This window comes from Gorilla gorilla, chromosome 5 (genome assembly GCF_029281585.2).
Source record: "Gorilla gorilla gorilla isolate KB3781 chromosome 5, NHGRI_mGorGor1-v2.1_pri, whole genome shotgun sequence".
NCBI classification, from domain to species: domain Eukaryota; kingdom Metazoa; phylum Chordata; class Mammalia; order Primates; family Hominidae; genus Gorilla; species Gorilla gorilla.
Genome location: NC_073229.2, coordinates 18,476,829 through 18,498,111, shown reverse-complemented (window position 1 = coordinate 18,498,111; position 21,283 = coordinate 18,476,829). Strand labels below are relative to the sequence as shown.

The window sequence follows — 21,283 nt, the reverse complement described above, 5'->3', positions numbered from 1 at the left end:
CCACACCATAAATGCCCTGGTGGCAACCGCCTCCTGCAAGCTCTTCGGGATCACAGACAGCTCCCAGTGCAGTTCCTACCTTCTGCTTCGGAAGCAAAGTTTACCTTCTTTGAACAGTTTGGATGAGGTCCTCGCTAACATCAAAAGGACAATGAATATCTCAATTGGTGTTTAATATTTTATTTTGTGCCATTTTAAAAAGCAATTTAGATTTTATGTGAATTAGACGGTTGTGTCTTACTCCCATCCAGATAAAATATGGGCAGGGAAGCCTGGACTCCTGGAGATGTTCCTGCAGGAAGTCCATGGGCACCTGAGTAGTTGGAATGGGAAGGGAGAGTTTAACCCGAGACAGAGCATGAGCTCCTCCCAGGAACAAAGGCTTTATGAAAATATCCTGCTTCCCATCCCTGGGAGAGGGTCAGGGTGGGTGGAAGGGTCAGGAGAAAGAAAGCTCATCAAAGAAGAAAGTCAACCAAAAACTGGAAAAGAGTGGACCCATCCCATTGTTTCCACTGAATTCATGTCATGAGAACAGACTCCTGGGGTCCCATTTCCTGTCTCTCCTGCACTTTTTCTCATGAGAATCTTGTCTTGGACTATGGGCCTGTAACAGTTTTGGACAGTCAAGGGCACCAGGCTATCAGCTGAGAATAAGGTGTAGGGAAAGACAGCCTCCTTGGCAATCAAATAATTAAGCCAAGAGATGAAGCATCAGCCTTTTATTAAACTCTCATGCTAGCTAAGTGTTCATTTCCTAAAGCATCTTCTCTAGACCAGTGGAAGAGTGTAAAATGGGAATGCAACCCAGCTTGCTAACGTTACATCAGAAGCTCAGTATAGTATGGTGCCTCATCCCTTCGTGTTGCCCTCACCCAGCAAACAACAAAACCCTGCTAAATCTCAGTCCCAGAAAACAAACAGCTCGACCACTATGGGAGGAGATCACTTTTCTGGGAAATCTGGAGAAGAAAACAATTGATTCCATTCTGTCAGGAATGGTTTGGTCTCATCTCCACATAGAAGCTGAAATGGAACTGAACAATCTCATGGATCTATCCTCTTTTTCTTTCTTTACATAACCCACCTCCTTTTCCCATCAGGGCTATAGAAAATAGGATATAACTGGGTCATTAGGTTCAGGCCCAGAGATCTGTCAAAAGGTCAATGGAGTGATATTTTCACAGCTAACAAGAGAGTAGTTTTCCCACTGAAAATGTGGGGCTGAGAGACATTTGTGCTTCCCTGATTTCCTATCAAGTTTAGATTGCAAGTTTAGATGGCTGCATGGATGGGTAGATGACAGAGAGACGATAGGAGATGGATTGATAGATACATGAGATAGGAAAATAGGCAGACAAGTGCACTCTATAAAAGAGGAGATGAAGGGGAAAATTAGAAAAATGACAAAGTTCTTTTTGGAGTTTTTCGTTTGCTGGCTTGTGTTTTGGTTCTGTTTATATTTAAAATAGAGTATAGGGATTGTAAAGACGGTGGCCAGGTGAACTCTTGTCTCAAAGCCTTGCATCTCTCTTCTAGCAGGGCTGTTGTAAGATGACTCATCAGGACCCAGAAAAGGCAACGTAGCAAGCCACCGTCCGCCAGATCACCTTTTCCAGAGTGCAGTGGGTTATCTTCCTCATGAGTGAGCCCAGAGGAAACACTGGATCTCCATGGAAAAATCACCCCCATAAAGGGAAGCAGACCCCGACCTGGGCCACAATCTTCACCCAGCCCTCCATCTTCTAAAAATAACAGTGCCAGGCCATTCTTCCTTCCAGCTGCAGGCTCAGAACAGGGACTTTCTAAAAAAATAGAAAAAAAGCACTTCTTCCTGTTTCACTAGTACTAGACACAGATGGTCAAGGACTCCCCACACAGATGTCCTAAATTTCACATCCACTGTGACCAGGATGATGTGAAAGAGGGAAAACAGGCTGCTGCTGGCTGTAGTTAGAGAACCGGGAAACAGGGCAGCTGTCCGTGGGGCTTTGGCCATTAGAGCCACGGGAAAGACATTCGCTGATTTCGCCTGTTTTCCTACCCTCTCCACAAAGCAAGGGCAGGTGTTTTAGAGACGCTTTGGTGTTTTAGAGATAGGCGGGTGTTTTAGAGATGCTTTGGGTTGGAGCTAGATGTTACATCTTCACTCAGAGGGACCTGAGTGCACACACAAGCCGGTTCCTGGGCACTGAGTTCCACCCTTGTGTGCGGCTAAGTGGTAGGGCCCTGGTTTTCTAGAAGAGCAAAGCAGCTTTCTATCATACCAAAGCAGCTTGAGTCTCACGCTGGTCCTCAGGCAGCAAAGCAAAGGATGGGTAATACTTCCCTCCACAAACGAAGGTTCAACCAGAGAGGCTCCCATGCTCCTGGGGTACCCACAATGTTCCAACGGCGTCCTGATGGGCCCTAGTGGTGAAAAGACGCAACGGCCCAGCGCCAGGCCTCGGGGGACCTCCCCCATCCCCCCACAGCATCTGTCCCACGGGTCACTGCAGCCTCAGCCTCAGGCAAAACCTCTGGAAATCAGGAAATCTCCAGCTGTTTCCACAAAACCTCTAGCCCTTCCTCCTACTCTGCACAAACCCTCTCCTGGGAACTGTATTAAAAATGAAATTAAATTTTATAAGAGCAGGTATTATATTGCCAGTTCTCACTGTGTACTGTATAGGTACATACCCTGAGCTTGATCACATATGGGATTTTTGTTCTTTGTATAACAGTTTGGGAATCAAGCACTTAGTCCATACTATAACCTCCATTATAAAACTTTTCTGTTAATAAATTAGATTAGACTTACATCATTTCAACTTGTAGTGCCTTTCCCAGAAACATAACCAGCCATAAGTTCCAGGAATGCAGTTTTGACCAGAGGGAAAAAGGGGCTCAAGGCCAAAGACCTGGGTTCAATCCCCTTTCTCTGCTACTTCCTGGCTGAATTTCTTAGGGAAGTTGCTCAGCTTCCTCCCATGTGAACTGTAGTTAATGGTGACAGCCACCTGCCTTGCTTGTTTTCATGATCAACTGTGAAGATAAAATAAAAGCACTTTATAAATGCTTTATGAACGTCAGCTAGAAAGATAAATACCTTTGCTTGAAGCAGTCAATAATGATGAAATCCATGCAAGCCAATCAACATTTCATTTAATGTTCCATGTTCCATTTCCAAAGGGAAAAAATTCTCTCCACAGAAGTTGGTAAAAATAGAGTATTAGTTTGCTAGAGCTGCCATGACAAAGTACCACAGACTGGGCAGCTTAAACAACAGAAATTTATTCTCTCACAGTTCTGGAGGCTGGAAGCCTGAGATCGGGTTGGGTAGGGCTGGATTCTCCTTGGGGCCTCCCTCCTTGGCTTGTAGATGGCGTCTTCTCCCTGTGTCCTCACACGGTGGTCCCTCTGTGCGTGTCTGTGTCCTAATCTCCTCTTCTTACACAGTCCCCAGTCAGATTGGATTGGAGTCCCCCGTGGTCACCTAATTTTAATTTCACTACCTCTCTAAAGGCCCTGTCTCTAAACACAGCCACATTCTGAGGAACTGGGGGAGTTGGAGCAGGACACAGTTCAGCCCACATCAGATGGGTAGGACAGAAACTTCACCCATAAATTGAACTTGTTCATTTACTTTTCTCACTCTTCAATTTCAATCATCGAGTTCATTCAAAGAATGGTCTCTGATATAATGAATCTAGAAACTTTGGGCTGGCCTCATTTTCTCTACAACTTGATTTGTGGCCACACTTACCAAGCCCGGGAACGTTCACTTCTATAGAAGAAGAAAAGGAACAACAACCGCAGACAGAGTCCTGGCCGTGTCTGAACCACCTGCCCCAGGGTGGGGCTGTTTCTCCAGCTCTGCCAGGGAAGCATTTGGCAGTCCAGAGCTGATGAACTTCCATGCATTTATTTCCCTCCAAAGGTTTTCAGAGTTTGCTAGGCCTTACTTTCACTGGCCAATTCAGAAAAGAAAAGCTGACGTCCTGAGTGCTCCTCACCAACAGTCTCCCTGACGTCACCATTCAGGGAACCCTGACCCTACTCTCAACAGTGCAGCTGTGCTCAGGATGAGGTACAAAATAAAATTAATGAAGAGAAACTGTAATTTTACTCAAGAATGGATGCCAAAGCCACTATTTTACTGCAGGATAATTTGACAGAAATATGCTTATACATTTCCATAAAGGATTTTCATCACACGTTCCTTCAGTGGAGGTAGGTCTCGTATTTAGTAGAAAAAAGTATTTTCGTGTCCATAGTGTAATAAACATTCTGCTTTCAAATAACAATTGCTTCTTATCTCTAAGCTAAAAACTTAAAAAATAGTTTCATACTTAACATCTCACTTTAAAAATCTTATCACCACCTCTCTTTAGGTAATTGGCATTCTAAAAGGTTTTTAATTTGTGTATGATTAAGAAGCTGTGTCCTGTAGTAAAAAAAGGAGACATACATTAATTGGATTTAATCAAAGCTTAAAACTTTTTATTTAAGACACCATCAAGAAAGTGAAAAGACCCGGGTGCAGTGGCTCACACCTATAATCCCAACACTCTCGGAGGCCAACATGGGTGGATCACCTGAGGTCAGGAGTTCAAGACCAGCCTGGCCAACATGATGAAACCTCATCTCTACTAAAAATACAAAAATTAGCTGGGCATGGTGGTGCACACCTGTAATCCCAGCTACTTGGGAGGCTGAGGCATGAGAATTGCTTGAACCCAGGAGACGGAGGTTGCAGTGAGGTGAAATCACACCACTGCACTCTAGCCTGGGCGACAGAGTGAGATTCCGTTAAAAAAAAAAAAAAAAAACGCAACCCACAGAATGAAAGAAAATATTCCCGAGTCATGTATCTGATAAGAGGCTTGTATCTAGAATATATGCACTCAATAATAAAAAGGCCAATAACCCAATTTCAAAATGAGCAAAAGACTTACATGGACATTTCTCTGAAGATATGCAAAAGGATGACAAGCACATGAAAACATGAAAAGATGCTCAGCCTCATTAGCCACCAGGGGAATACAAAACAAAACCACACTGAGGTGCCACTTCCCACTGACTAGCATGACTCCGATCAAAAAGAGACAATAGCAAGTGTTGGCGAGGATGCGGAGAAATCGGAACCTCGTACGTTACTGGTGGGAATGTAAAACTGTACATCTTTGAAAAATAGTCTGGGAGTTCCTCAAAAGGTTAAAGATAGAGTTGCCATATGACCCAGCAACTCCATTCATAGATATATACCTAAGAGAAATGAAAACATACATCCACGTGAAAACTTGTATAGTTTGAGCATTGGTTATCCAAAATGCTTGGGACCAGAAGTGCTTCAAGTTCCAGATTTTTTGGCGGGGAGGATTTTGGAATATTTCCATATACATAATGAGATATCTTGGGGATGGGACCCAAGTCTAAACATGGAATTCATTTATGTTTCATATACACCTTATACACACAGCCTGATGGTAATCTTATACAACATTTCTAATAATTTTGTGCATGAAACAAAACGTGTGTACACTGAACCATCAGAAAGCGAAGGTGTCATTATCTCAGCCACCCATGTTATGGGTCTTGGCCCCTTGTGGGGCCCTGTGGGGAACCTACCATTGGTGTGTCCAGCCTGCACACTTGCCATTTTATTACCCTTTGTAGGTGTGCTGTCCTGGGGGGAGTTGGGGCATGTTATGGAAAGATATTTCCCAGCTGAAGGGGGATGTGTTTTCACTTAGGGACGCTGAATCAACTGTGTTGTGCGCCTGCATTTTGACTGGGACCCGTCACATGGGGTCAGGTGGAGAATTTTCCACTTCTGGTGTCATGTTCATGATCAAAAAGTTTCACATTTTGAAGCATTTTGGATTTCAGATTTTTGGATTAGGGATGCTCAACCTGTATATGAATGGCATCATTATCCATAACAGGCAAAAAGTCAGAACACTCTAAATGTTCATCAGCTGATGAGTGAATAAATAGTGTGCTGTATTCATGCAACGGAATGTTATTTGGCCATGATAAGAAATGAAGTATTGGTACAAGTTTCACTGATACATTCTGCAATGAACCTTGAAAATATTAGGCTAAGTGAACGAAGCCAGACACAGAAGATCCATTTTGTCTGAGTCCGTTTACAAGAAATATCCAGAAAAGGCAAATCTAGGGAGACACAAAATAGATTTCTGGGTGTCAATGACTGGGGGTGGGAGGGAGAAAGGCGGAGTGGCTGCTAAGAGGTACAGGGCTTTTTGGAGGGTGATAAATATGTTCTCACATCTATCGTGACGATGGTTACACGACTCTAATCCACTAAACAACATTGAATTGCACCCTTTAAGTTGGTAAAGGCATATGGTATGCAAGTTATATCTCAACAAAGCTGTTATTAAAGAAAGGAAAAGCTGAGTCCTGCCACACCTCATGTCATGTCACCTCTTCATTTAACAGGTCACTGGGCCTGTTCTCTTGTCTTTAAAGAAAAGAGTGGCAATATATACTTTAGTCCCACCCATGATTGTGAATGCTTGGGTAAGTTCAACTGGAAATGTGACACACCTTCAGGAAATCTGTGGCAGGACCCATACGAGAAAAACATTTGGACTAGCAAGTAGAACTCGGGATCCACCTCATTCCTCAAGAGTGATGGCCGAGGGCACACCCCAGGGACAAGGTCAGTGGTTGATACGAGGAGGCATATTTAGAGTTCCTCTACTCAGCATCGCGGGATGTGTGTCCCAGCGGGCTTGCCTCCTGGGGCTGGGGTTGTACACAGAAAAGACGAAATCTCCATGCACATGTTGCTGGGCAACCTTGTCTATTTTATTCATCATTGTATTTCCCGGCATAGCAGATGCTCCATAAATGCTGAGTGAATAAGTGAATAAAAAGCTTACGTATTTTTCCTTACCCCTCATCACCTTAGCATTTGTCCTGAAATATGAGGCACAGCCATCTGGAAAATGGGCTTCCTGCATGTCCAAGGAGGAAGCTGGTCTCCCTGCACAGCTGTATTTTCCGTCTTGCTCTTACCCATAACAGGTATTTTAACTCAGAGGAGAGATGTGATTGTTGCTAAATGCATAGTGGGCGCTGAGCTCAGTTCCCGATTGCAAGTGTGTAGGAAACATAACTTCCTCGTTCTGTAGGTGAGCTGACCTCGATGAGAAGCCCCATTCTGCACTGGCAGAGATGCTCTGCACCAACCTGGGGTCCCTGTGATTCCACAGGAGACAGGAGGATCGCCTGGGGGTGGGTGGCGCCTCACGGTCCACTCATGCGGGGTGCTGTGGAGACACCCTGCTGGCCCTCTGGTTGGGATACAGGCAGGTCCTGGCTGCCCCTCACACCTCTCCCCTGCCACACCCATGCAGCCCTTGGGTGTCCAGGAAACGTTTCATGGCTCCAGGACAGAAACCTCCACAAGGCTCCCAACCTGGTCCTCCAGACACACCCGCAGACCTCTCCTCTGTCCCTGCTCCACGCTGGGCACTCTGAGGTCAGCCCCCAGCCTCACCTCCACCCCCAGCCCAGGGCATGAGGGGCAGAATACAGGGTCCCTGGGGAGGGCCACCACTCTCGGGGCCCACTTCCCCTCCAGCTGTCCAGCTTCCCACTCAAGAAATCCTTTCTGGGGCCCATTGTGAGTTCTGTGCCAGGGTCCAGACTTTTCAGATTCAAAAACCAAGAAATCAGCTAGAGTGTTATCTGTGTTCTGCTATGTTTTACCTGAGGAGGACGTTCCCTGGAAATAAAGGCAGAGTGGGCCAGTGCCCAGTGAGGGATGGTCGAAGTAACAGGAAATACCCAGGAGACCACTCAGTGGCCTTGTCCTGAAGATTCCACTGTAGAATTTTACAAAAGTTAAGAAACATGGTGAGTGCAACCACATCAGGCAAGCAAGAGGAGAGGAGGGGAGCCTGCTGCTGCTGTACAAGGCAGATCTTCAGCCACAGACCCACCAGCTCCAGGTGCAGCCCAGCTTCCACTAAAGACAAGGCGAAATGGGAGTGGGTGGGCAGATACCCGGTCCTCAAAGTTGGAAGATGAAATCCTCGCAGACTTCTGCTTCATATCTTCTACCATGACCCTTTTGGAAGGTGTCAGGGCAGGTGGCCCTACTGCAGAATTTAGGTCCTGGAGGTAGAGGGAGGGCTCTGCTCTGCTGTCCCCGGGTGGGCCTGGCTCTAGAGACTTCCCCTGTGGGGCACACTGGGAAAGAAGGAGTTCAAACCCATGTCATGTCAGAAACAGGTGACACACGCCAAGAGCTTCTAGTCCAAGCTGGAGAAAGGAGGTGCTGGAAAGGCTGGGACCAACCCAGATTGCCTTCAAATATCCCGAGGCTGTCAGAGAACAAAAGAATGAGGAGGAAGTTACAGGGAGGCGGGGTTTATTCAAATAAGAAAGATCAGGTAGTTTCTGTGAGAGTTAGCACCTCGTCCCTAAGTGCGTCCAGGCCGAGTTTGACTAGCAAGGCAGGACTGTCATGAAAGAGGTTTTCCATTAAACAGTTTCATCCAAATGGTCTCTGAAGTCACAGCTGACTGTTAAGAGTCTATGACTACAGTGTCCAGGTCAAGGTTGGCTGATATTGGATATTGAAGCAAATATCAAACCAAAGAGCCAAATGATCCATCTTTTAGAATAGATTCACATTTTTTAAAATCCCATTTCTGTTTATTATGAAGTCACTTTTATCTAATTGTTCATAAAAATGAATCTTAAAAATCTACACTTAGTTGAAAGTTCATAAAACATGTAATTAGGGCATTGCACGTCCACCACACATCTGGATTTATGAGTTCATTGAAAGCTGACAACAATCACTGAGATCACTCGTGAGTCCTGGCAGCCTGTCAGAGGCCAAAGGCTGCAGCTATCCTTTAACAGCCTGGTCTTTGCACTGGCCAAAGAGACAGTCAATGTCAGTCAGCATTTGCTGTTAATAGCGGATGTGGCCAGGTGTGGTGGCTCACGCCTGTAATCCCAGCACTTTGGGAGGCCAGGGAGGGCAGATCACCTGAGGTCGGGAGTTCGAGACCAGCCTGACCAACATGGAGAAACCCCATCTCTACTAAAAATACTAAATTAGCCGGGCGTGGCGGTGCATGCCTGTAATCCCAACTACTTGGGAGGCTGAGGCAGGAGAACTGCTTGAACCCGGGAGGTGGAGGTTGCAGTGAGCCAAGGTCATGCCTCCATTGCACTCCAGCCTGGGCAACAAGAGCAAAACTCCATGTCAAAAAAAAAAAAAATAGATGTGATATGAAACTTTTACTAAGCATTTTATCTCTGCAAATATAAATTTGTCTAACACAAGCAGATCTGCAAATTTTCAATTTTCTGACAGTAAGTCACACACTTTAAGATTATATTTAATTACAAAAAAAAAGCCTTCTTTGGGGAGTAGATGAGTTGCACCAGGCAGAGGGTCTGTTTTCAGGTCTGTAAATGGGAGTGATAAGGGAACGTGGAGGTCTCTAAGGAAACACTCTACTATAAAGATTATGCGTCTAAACCCGCTCCTTGTCGATGGGGCCAGCTGCAAGGGTTCTTCCCTGTTTTTCTGGAATTTAAGTGTCTAGTCATAGTTCATCAGCTCATTTGCATTACTAAGTGGCCTCTTTACCTATAGTCTCTTGAGATAAGTAATATCAAAAATTCTAAAATCTGAGTTCAGAGGTTTTCCTTTTCATACTAGCTGCCTTTTCCCTCTCTCCCTTCCCCACACACTTATTTCATCTGGCTTTATTTTGGGCACCAAAGGAGAAAAATATCACACACACAAAAGTCAACCTGTCTTTTATTTCTATTTGGAAGAGAAAATATGCCCTATTTGTTATTTTCGAAACAGATGATTTTGGGAGCGGGGAACATAGTATTTTCGGGAAGTAGCCAGCCAGGTACCAGCAAACTCGAACTGAAACCCTGCAGCTGGCCCCGGCTTCCTTACTCGCCCGTTCTGTGGCCGCCGAGTTCAGTGCTGAAGTCAGGAGTCTCAGCCCGGGCAAGCCAGGGAGGGCCAGTTCCACTTTTGGCTGCAAAAAGTAGATTAAATGGAAGAATACTTTTAAAAGTAGCTCACACCTTTCTTTACTTTTCGGTTTCACTTGATTAACTCTCTCGGGTTATTTTTTTCTTAATGGTAAACTTAGTCAATGGAGGGTTTGGTTGACCTGTGTCAGCCCTCGGGCTTTATTCTGACCAACGTAACCTTTATGTTAAATAACTGTTTATATCACTGTTTATCATTCCTAATGCCAGTATTGAAACAGGAGCTGATAAAATGGGTCCACGCAGCCCTGTCACCATTTTCCTCTCAGAAAAGGTATGAATTTGTGAAGGAGCTGCTATCTGTCGTCCTTAAGTAAGTAAGATAAAGGAGTTATAAAATGGGCGTACTCTACTTACAGTCAGTATGAGAAGTCCCACCTGAGATTAGCCCTTGGAAACTGTAAATTAAAACGAAAACATTGTGTGGAAACAGTCACTTGGTCTCAGCCCAGAGGAGGGCAGGGAGAGGTACTTCTGGAAAGTTAGCTGCCCCTCCTGGGTCAGCCACCCCAGCCCCTTTCCCTGATGCCCCCAGAGTGCCAAAAATGTCACCCTGAGGGGCCGCTCCTGGGCTCACACAGTTGGGCCTTCCAGCCCCCTGACGCATCAGTGGTGTCCAGGCAGGGACCCCCACACAGGCCTTGGGGCCTCCGTTTGTCTAAGGTGACTCCACCCTTCGGGCCTGTCCTGCAGAGAGCCCCGCTGCATGTGAAGGTCTTCAGGAGGCCAGCAACCCCGGTGATAGCCTTTGGGTGGTCCCTGTCTCACTGAACTAGGACCCTTGGCTTACAGCCTTGCCACCTCATGCAACCCTGAATCCCCAAGGCAGGATACGCAGCACCTGGCATATAGAAAATGCGCTGTCAATGCCGAACAGACAAAGGCACAAATGTTCACTTTGCTGTCTGCAATGTTCTCACCCAAACCCAGTAAGTTAGAACCAAAATGCCAAAGTAACTACATTCCTTTCTTTTCTTTTTTTTCTTTTTTTTGAGACAGAGTCTCACTCTGTTGCCCAGGCTGGAGTGCAGTGGCACGATCTTGGCTCACTGCAACCTCCGCCTCCTGCGTTCCAGTCATTCTCCTGCCTCAGCCTCCCAAGTAGCTGGAACTACAAGCATGCGCCACCACACTGGGCGAATTTTTGTATGTTTTTTTTGGTAGAGACGGGGTTTCAGCATATTGACCAGGTTGTCTCGAACTCCCGACCTCGTGATCAGCCCGCCTCGACCTCCCAAAGTGCTGGGATTACAGGCGTGAGCCACCGCGCCAGGCCTACATTCTTTTCTATAACATGTGGTTCTATAGCAGGGCCTCTTTACACAAGGTGGGAACTGCCAGGAGTCAAACCCTAGAGAAAATGGAGAACAATTGTCCCCAGACACAGTCCCTTGGCATCTGGCGATGACACGCATTCCTGGAAACAGTAACAAGTAGGCAAATAAGGGATTGCACCAATACGCCCTCCCACCAAGAAGCTCAGGAAACACACAAGTAGTTCCCAGTGACTTTCCCATTAGCTACGTTGTCCCTCAGAGAGTAAAAAATAAATATCTCTAGGCTCTGGAATTACTTCGAAAATAAAATAAAAGCTAGGTTGTGCTATGCGGGATGCAAACCTTTACTAAAAACTCAGACAGCCTCCTATGTTCCTGACAAGCCCTTATCTTGAGGATTTTTATTTAGGAACTAATAAAAAGTCTAGGAAAACATAAGTAGCTACATAAATATCTTAGAGCTACAAATGCTTACTCAGAACAGTCTCAGGTTACTTCTGAGATTCTGAACCCCACCTAAATATCTTCACAAGTAACATTTTCTTAAACTTGTGCACAGCAAAGGCCTTTCTTGATAAGATCTGTATTTCTAGAATTAAAGAAGTTGATCTCAAAGATGCGTAAGGGAGGGTGGAGAAAGGAAAGATAGGCAGGAGTGGACACCCTGTTCTGTGCAGTCAGGGTCTTGCTAGGTCACCAGGGCTGGTCTTGAACTCCTGGCTTTAAGCAATCCTCCCGCCTCAGCCTCCCAAAGTGCCGGGAGTAAAGGCATGAGACACCACACCTGGCCACATTTTATATTCTTTATATTTAAAATTACAAACAGGATATACTTCCAAAACAATAGCATAAATCAGTTACTGCTGGGTATGCAAATGACAGCAAGGAAGCTTCCTAAAGCAGGAGAAAAGCTAGGTGAGGGCCATCATTCCTCCTCTCTTTGGACACGACTCCATTAACTGTCTGAGGTGAGAAACACCCAGGTATTATCTACCTTTCTCCTTGTGCCCTCATTTAAGCAAACAAACTGACCCCCAAAAAAGGCACTTTTGAAAGCCCTTTGCAATTTTTACTATGATTTCAGAACAATTGTGTTCATGCTCTTACTGGCAAATCCAACTGTAACATATCCCAAGGGGGCTGTTCAACTTATTTCATGGAAATGGAATATTCCAATTGACTTAAATGTTACTTTGAGTAAGTAGACAATTGCCTAAAGCAAAGACTTGTTGGTAAAATATAACACCAAGTTATATTTATGGTAATGAGATTTGATCTGTAACCAGACTTCAGTAACTGGGTACTGGGACCAGTGTCCCTCACACAGCAGGCATGGCAGGTGAGTCTCATGCCCTAACACCTCTTTTCTTTTAATAAAGGTGCTGCCTTCCAACAGCACACTGGACTGCTGGAAGCTTGCTTTCCAGATACAGAAATAATATGACTCAGGAAGTGGTGGCTTCCCAATGTGGATTCTTGTCCTGCTACCTTCAGTGATGCACTCTGTTCCTCCTTCCTTCGATGACCCTGGCGGTGGTGTCCAGGGCTCTGAGCCTACAGAAGCCACAGAACCTCGGGGATTCTGCACAGTGGCATCATGGTGGCTACAGGAGCTGTCTTTCTCCCAGGCCCTTGGAGAGCAAGGCCCCACCTGCTCAGGGTGGGGCTGCTCCCTGCGCCCATCCTTGGGTAATCAATGGGGTGGCCCTAATGAGGTTGTGACAGTCCTCAAGAGGCAAACATCATAAGAGGGAGTTGAGAGGCTGGTGCGGGGCCGGGCCACCTTAGTGGGGGGGTGGGAAGGGAACCATACAGGAGCAGCAGCAGAAAAGCAGCCCCCTGTGCCTAGGCCAAGAGCAGCGGAACAGAGGGCCCCACGGGGGCAGGCAGAAGGTGTGCGGGGCCTGGGGCCTGCCAGGAGGAGAGGGTGTCAGGGCTTCCACTGGGGCCACTCCCAGCCAAAGCCTATCTCAGCTACTTTTGCTGTGTTTTCCACATCTGAATGGTGCACTTCCATGTGGGAACGGGATCCCAACGGCTGCGGTAGAGTGTCTAATCTAGCTGAGAGAACCCGCTGAGTCTTCCCTGGGCCCCTCCCTTTGGACCCATTGGCCCCTCTAGCTCTGCCCCTTCATTCTACAGCAGTGTTGCTGTAGGTGTGTTTATGTTCCAGAGAGCACCAGCCACAAATGTGAATGTAACACACACACACACACACACACACACACACACACACACACACACACACACCAGACTGTGGTTAAAATGTTTGGAAAATGCCACATTACCGTAGAATCCCATTAAAGGCGCAAACTAATGTCACAGCAAGGAGCTCTTTCATTTACTTCAACCCCACGTTCCCCCAATTCATCTTCCCACAGAACCTTGCATGGCGGAATATCTACCCTGAGGCCATTTGTGCGACGTGGAGCGCTCCCTGGGAATCGCAGATGTGACCGATTTCCTTGTCTATTGGCTAACCCATTAGATCATCTTACAGTGTGGGACTTCAGTCAGGTGAGGCAGGTGAAGACAGGCCAGTGGGGAGGAGTGGGGGGCTCCAGGCACCAGAACCTCTCCTGCGTGCTGCACCAGAGCCCAATAACGTACTTGTGGTGTGTCCCTAAATCATCCTCCAGCTCCTACGTCCAGGGGAACTGATTCTGCTTTCACCCCAAAACCAATCTGGACACAGACCAAAGAACCTCAAGGCTTTCCAAAAGAACCCACTTGCCTGGAATGATTACTGAGTGATGTATAACTTGCCTGAGATTTCGCAGAGAAGCTGAAACTGCCTTTGCAAAAATTATAACAGAAAACTATGGTAGTAAAAGAGATCTGATCTAACCCACCCCCCATCTTGCCTTCCCCTTAATTATTTCTGGGCTTTGTGGCTGAGCTAACTTCAGAAGACATTTAGGTTAGAGCTTAAATGATGATAGCCCTTCCCCCAAGTTCCACAGCCTCTGTAAAGCTAATGAAAGGCCATCAGGGCAGGGGAGGAGAGGAGCCTGGTTCTGCCAAGGTGTGGACTGGTCAGGAGATACTCCTGCAAATAACAGCATTGTGGTAGATGGGCCTTTTGAGAAATCTTTTCAGGATTTCTGCATGTGTGACACGCATGCCTCCACCTGGACCTGATGGCTCTGCCTAAACCCACCAACCCCACCCTTGTGGCCCCACCCAGAAGTGATTCAGCGGGCAGGAGGACAGCTTCAACCCCCTGTGATTTCATCTCTGTCCCAACCCACCAGCAGTAAGCACTCATTACCTGGCCAACCCTACCCCTTCCCTAAAACTGCCTTTGAAAGCCCCCTAACCCAGGAGCCTGAGATGATATTGATTTGAGTAATAACTCTGTCTCCTACGTGATGTGGCTGGCCTTGTGTCTATTAAACTCTTTCTTTCTTTCTTTAATTTATGTATTTTTGAGACGGAGTCTCACTCTGTCACCCAGGCTGGAGTGCAGTGGCTCACTGCAACCTCCAGCTCCTGGGTTTCCGCCATTCTCCTGCCTCAGCCTCCCGAGTAGCTGGGACTACAGGCACCTGCCACCATGCCCAGCTAACTTTTTGTACTTCTTTTTTTTTTTAGTAGAGATGGGGTTTCACCGTGTTAGCCAGGATGGTCTCGATCTCCTGACCTTGTGATCCACCTGCCTCGGCCGCCCAAAGCGCTGGGATTACAGGCGTGAGCCACTGCGCCCAGCCTAAACTCTTTCTTTATTGCTATGCTGTGGTCTTTGTTTGTGCAGCAGACAGGAAGAACACATCAGGCAATTACAAAGCCAGAGAAAGGGGATTGTGTGTGATGCTCAACGCCCAATACCTACAAATTGTCCATACCAGCAAGGAGGTGGCTCCTCTCTTCCCAGAATTAGCCTCCTCGTCACCTCTTTCCCATTTTATGCTGAGCAGTTTATCTCTGCCCTGGCTTCTGTCCCCAAATGTGTATATTAAAACTTATCTAAGTGCTCAACAAATCAAAATCCCCTCTCATCAATCATTCCTACCCTTAGAAGACTATTGAGAAACTATCCTTCATCTTTGAGCATGTTCACGGGGGTCTCATGCTAAAATATTTCTTCCAAACAAATACAAAACTTTCCCCAAGGGCCTTATGGTTGATTACATTTTCTCCATCACACCAGTATCTAGAAGTGGCCTCTGCCCTGCCAACAACATTCTTCTGACCCTCTCCTTGGTGACACACGGGCTTTGCAGTCCTTTTCACACTTTACCACCAAAGCCACATAAGGAATATTTCTCCTTCACTCTTGACATATTAAATGGCCAGAGTATTCCAACAATTGTTCCAGGGTGCAGGCCTCCTCTAGGCCATGGACTATTTGCTTTGCAGTTAACTAGAAACATGATGCAGTGCAGCATAAGGCAAATTAACTGGAAGGGCCTCCAAAGGCCATCTCAGCAGGGGAGAAGGTGGGCAAGTAGAGGGTAAGCCTCCCTCTGGTTATGCTTTCATCAGAGGATCTCTGGGAAAAAGAGAAAGATTTTTAAGTATTCTACATATAAAAGATCTATCACTATCCATTGCCTCATTTACCAATAATTAATTGATCATCTATTATATGCCAGGCAGTGAGCTTTATTGCCAAAAGGCGGGATAGGGGAAAACAAAGATAAATGAGATTGAACAAGTAAATTTGATGAGAAAATCATAGAGACAAGATCCATCGAGGAATAAAATGAAACTAACGACAGGTGGCTGGCACCTAAACTGACTTAAACGATATTATTGGGAATAGGAGACAGAGAAATGGCAAAAAGTGCACACATAGAGAAGCCAGAGCCTGACAGCGAAGGCTCTATCGGGTAACTTACCCAGAGAAGATGGAAAACCAGGCCCCTCCAGAACATGTGCTCTGGGAAGAGAATGGTTCCTGGGAGCTGAGCTAAGCAGAGGGCTGCTTGTTGTCTTTGATTCGTAGTTTCCTCACTTACAACATGAGGCCTGAGTGAGGATGTTATTCTTTGCAAATGCCAGTTCTTTTCGTAATTTGGGGCATGATATGGTTTTTTTCTTTAATTGCCTTCATATTCTTGATTTCAAGAAAAAGAAATGCAAAAGATTAGTCACGCATGTTATGAAAACTGTACTCTCCTGATGTATGCCCAGGAGGGCGGGACCACCATAAAGGTTTCCTAACTTATGAACTTACCAAATACTAACCACTTGGAGAAAGTGTAGGGACTAAGTGCACACCTTCCCTTGGAGGAAAGTTTCCCATTGGCATCAGCCTCATCTGGAAGAGGCTCAAAGACAGAAGTTGGCCCAGGGTGTGAGCTCCAATAGAGCAGGGACTTTTTTTTATCTCTTTTACTCAGTTGTGTGACGTGTGACCTCAGCTCCTAAAATAGTGCTGGGTACATAGTAGGTGTTGAGTAACTATTTGTTGGATAGACACATAGATGGATGGATGGATGGATGGATGGATGGATGGATGGATGGATGGATGGATGGATAGGTGGATGGATGGATAAATGAGAGGATAAGAGGATGGATGGGTGGATAGGTGGATGGATGGATAAATGAGAGGATAGGAGGATGGATGGATGGGTGGATGGATAAATGAGAGGATAGGAGGATGGATGGATGGGTGGATGGATAGGTGGATGGATGGATAAGTGAGAGGATAGGAGGATGGATGGGTGGATGGATAAATGAGAGGATAGGAGGATGGATGGATGGATGGATAGGTGGATGGATGGATAAATGAGAGGATAGGAGGATGGATGGATGGATGGATAGATGGATGGATGGATAAATGAGAGGATAGGAGGATGGATGGATGGGTGGATAGGTGGACTGATGGATAAATGAGAGGATAGGAGGATGGATGGATGGGTGGATAGGTGGATGGATGGATAAATGAGAGGATAGGAGGATGGATGGATGGATGGATAGGTGGATGGATGGATAAATGAGAGGATAGGAGGATGGATGGATGGGTGGATAGGTGGACTGATGGATAAATGAGAGGATAGGAGGATGGATGGATGGATGGATAGATGGATGGATGGATAAATGAGAGGATAGGAGGATGGATGGATGGATAGGTGGATGGATGGATAAATGAGAGGATAGGAGGATGGATGGATGGGTGGATAGGTGGACTGATGGATAAATGAGAGGATAGGAGGATGGATGGATGGATGGATAGATGGATGGATGGATAAATGAGAGGATAGGAGGATGGATGGATGGATAGGTGGATGGATGGATAAATGAGAGGATAGGAGGATGGATGGATGGATGGATAGGTGGATGGATGGATAAATGAGAGGATAGGAGGATGGATGGATGGGTGGATGGATGGATAAATGAGAGGATAGGAGGATGGATGGATGGATGGATAAATGAGAGGATAGGAGGATGGATGGATGGATGGATAAATGAGAGGATAGGAGGATGGATGGATGGATGGATAGGTGGATGGATGGGTGGATAAATGAGAGGATAGGAGGATGGAGCGGCAGTGACTGAGGCATGACTTCTCCTTGAGCTAGGACTCTCGCATGCACATTTCATAATCTGCACTATTTGACCACAATTAAATTGAATTTTAAGGTTTAGGCTTTTCTAACACAATTAGTATATTTTAATTTATTTCCTCTGAAGAGAGCAATCTAAGAAAAAAATGCAGCAGTGGTGCAATAAGCCTGAATATCTAGCCACATTTATAAGATGTCCAACCTTAGAAGGCTAGAATGCCCTTAGCAGGATTCATACATTTTGTTGCAATATTATCAGCTGTTCTATAAGGCTCCTATCAGCATTTTCACTTGTCAAAATATGCAATCTTTTTTAAAAATATAATATAGAAAAAATTATAACTTACTTTATTTTTCCAGAAAAGCAGCAAATCCAGTTTTCAACTCTATGTTTTTCTTCAGCTAGAAGATTTTAGGAGCTTCCGATTCAAAGTGGCAATCCATCTACATTTTCAGTTTACTTTCTGAGCACTAATGTTTACTACAACACTTTCTGTTTTACAAAGAGATAGGGAAAATAGGCACCTGTTACCCGAGAAGCAAGGCCGGGATTGAAACCTGCCAGATGTGGCTGGGCGCAGTGGCTCACGCCTGTAATCCCAGCATTTTGGGATGCCGAGGCCGGCGGATCATGAGGTCAGGAGATCGAGACCATCCTGGCTAACACGGTGAAAGCCCGTCTCTACTAAAAATACAAAAAATTAGCCGGGCATGGTGGTGGGCACCTGTAGTCCCAGCTACTCGGGAGGCTGAGGCAGGAGAATGGCGTGAACCCGGGAGGCGGAGCTTGCAGTGAGCTGAGCTCGCGCCACTGCACTCCAGCCTGGGCGACAGAGCAAGACTCCGTCTCAAAAAAAAAAAAAAAAAAAAAAAAAAAAAGGAAACCTGCCAAATGTTGTCCACAGACTCCCTAGAAGTTTGGCCGACCACTGCGGCGCATGCGGGTAATAGGTGCGGAGAATAGGAGGTCTCGCACTGGCTGTTGGCATCAGTGACTGGACTTCTATGGCCTAGAACTAGATTGCAGAAGTGCGTCACCGATGGGTCAAGCCACCCCTGGAAAGAAGATAATTCCTGTTTCTGTTCCGTAGAGTAGACTTTAACTTTCCATCCTGGAAAACACATGGGATTCAACAATTGAAAGCACCTCAGTTCAGTTTTCCTCTTTATAAAGGACATGTGACCTGCATTCAGAAGGCTTCCTTTATACTGAAGCCTGTGGTTTATCTGTTGTCTGGTTTTCTATAAGTCACTTACCTTCTCTGCACCTGACTTTCCTCATCCAGACACGGAAGGTTAATTTTCTTAGTGATGTGGTACCGTGTGTTCCATGTGCACGAACTCTTTGTACCCATAGACTCTTCCCTTCCTGGCTCTCTTCCTTCCAGGGTTCTACCTTCTGGAGGAGATTATATTAGGAGGTTGAAAAAAGGCAGAGATAATGAGGAAAAACAGGCAGACTCCCGAAGTGGGGAAGGGCAGGAAAAGTGGCAGGGCCCACCATCATGAGCCTGGGAGGGGGCAAGGCTGCAGAGGAACGTGCAGAAAGGTGCCTAGGGAGGTGGAATCCCCACCCCAGGGTCCCTGAGCAAGGACTCCTGAGCCCACACAAGGCATGGAAGCAATGACACCGCAGGCTTTCAAGGAGAAAATTCCCCAAAGGTTGAATCTGCATGAGAACCCTGGGAATCTAGGACATTTCTTTGTGTCTGGGAAAGCACCCCAATAATAACGGAGAACAAATTCCTAGTTGACACCATAGACCAGGGAACAGAGTGGAATCAAACCTCTGGAAGTGGGACTGATTTAAGGAGAACAACGGAGCAGGAGGTTTTGCAGGCAGGAATGTTGTAGTGAAACACTCAAACATTCGCACCTGCCAAGTGTAAGTGGTGGACCAACACTGGACGCCACAGGCCTCCGGGAGATAGGCAGTAGTGAGCTGCAAAATCTAAAATGGCATGCAAACGTCTTCATTAGTTGATGGTAAAACAGTTTGACAGACGTGCGTTTTTAGTCTGGTGCTCAGCAGTCTCTATGATGGCGAGGAGGGCATTCGCTAACCCAAGGACCTCTTCCAAGTTTCTCTGGCATGTTTTTAAGATGAAACACACTCCACAACAGAGTAGGAAAGTTTAAGAGGACTTGGCATTTTGAGATTAAATTGTCTCTACTAAAGGAAAAAAATATAAAACCTCAAACACAAATCAGGCAAAGTAGTGAGGCTTTAATTCAAAGGAGCAAAAACTTTCTGTTGAGCATTACAGGATTATGCTCTAAGAAGAAAATTGGCCTCAGTCTCCAAAGTCTCACAGCCTGCTGGCCTAACTTACTATGAGGGATAGAGCTCACGGGCATTTGCTCATCTTACAACCAAACCTCTCCACGTAAAGTAATGCCGGCAACTGCTCACAGGAAATAAGAAACTGGATCCAAAACATTTGAAGTGTTTTTATTTGGACAGCGGGTGGGTGAGGGCAGGGATTGGATGGAATGCTGTGTGTGCGTGCACGCTGATGAGTTCCTTTGTAGATAACAGTTTAGTTTCAGTTTAAAAAAATATAGATATATATAAAGAGCAAGCAAGAGGGAGGGAGATCATCAGGAACTGTTTAGACTGAGAAAACTCCAGCAATCTGGTGCCACATGCATTTTCCAAGGGGATTTTCATATGAACCGGTCACGTCCAACGTGTCCTCTGCGGCAGTGCCTCCCCCACGCAGACAGCCCACACACAGGACTTTAATGATCTGGGGCACATTCCTTTACTGCTCTGTCTCAAAAAAAATGTATAAGATGCCTAACAGATGATAGATCTACAGCAGACAAAACCAGTGACTGCCCCTGGCAGGAGCCCGTGAACCACATCAGCCACAGGTGATCTCCACGTGGCTCACCTTTCTGATCCTTCAGAGAGCACACACTAGAAAATGCCTCCTCAGAGCACTGAGAAGGGCAAAGCCCCCAGGCTTCAACATTCTGGGACATTCCGGGAGCTCTGTGGAAGGAGAAGAACTGAAGCCAGCCTTAGGTCCAGTTTCTATCTCTCAAAAGTAAACTCACTTAACATGTTCTCCTGGTACAGGACATGCTTCGTTTCTCTAACTGCCCTGTGTTAAGAAGTCTCCTTCTCAGATGCGGTTAAAATCTAGCCTCAAAATCAGAAAGCAGAAGCTCTCAACCAGAAAGTGAGAGCAAAGATATGCTCATCAAATCGTGCATTTGCTACAAGACACAAAGCTCGCTCTTTCTCGTTGGACAGGAGCAAGTGATAGCGTTCTGAAGGTAGATAGCATTCAGAGGGCAAATGGCAGAATTTACCTAGGAAAAGGAGGATGACCAATATCTTCTCATTGCATCTTCAACACAGCCACCAAAAGACAGGGATGGAAGAAACTTCCCTGGCCCCAGAAAGGATGTTTTCAGATGGAGAGTCATAGG

The 21,283-nt window shown here is 46.0% G+C and overlaps 1 long non-coding RNA gene across 1 annotated transcript; it reads right to left on the bottom strand.

The window, feature by feature from the left end:
• Positions 1-3,156: 3,156 nt before the first annotated feature.
• LOC129534329 (uncharacterized) lies at positions 3,157-18,680 on the bottom strand. The gene is made up of 3 exons (XR_008680881.2): positions 18,190-18,680; positions 16,172-16,389; positions 3,157-8,342 (listed from the first exon to the last, which is right to left on the bottom strand). It is a non-coding gene; the product is annotated as an uncharacterized lncRNA (long non-coding RNA).
• Positions 18,681-21,283: the final 2,603 nt, after the last annotated feature.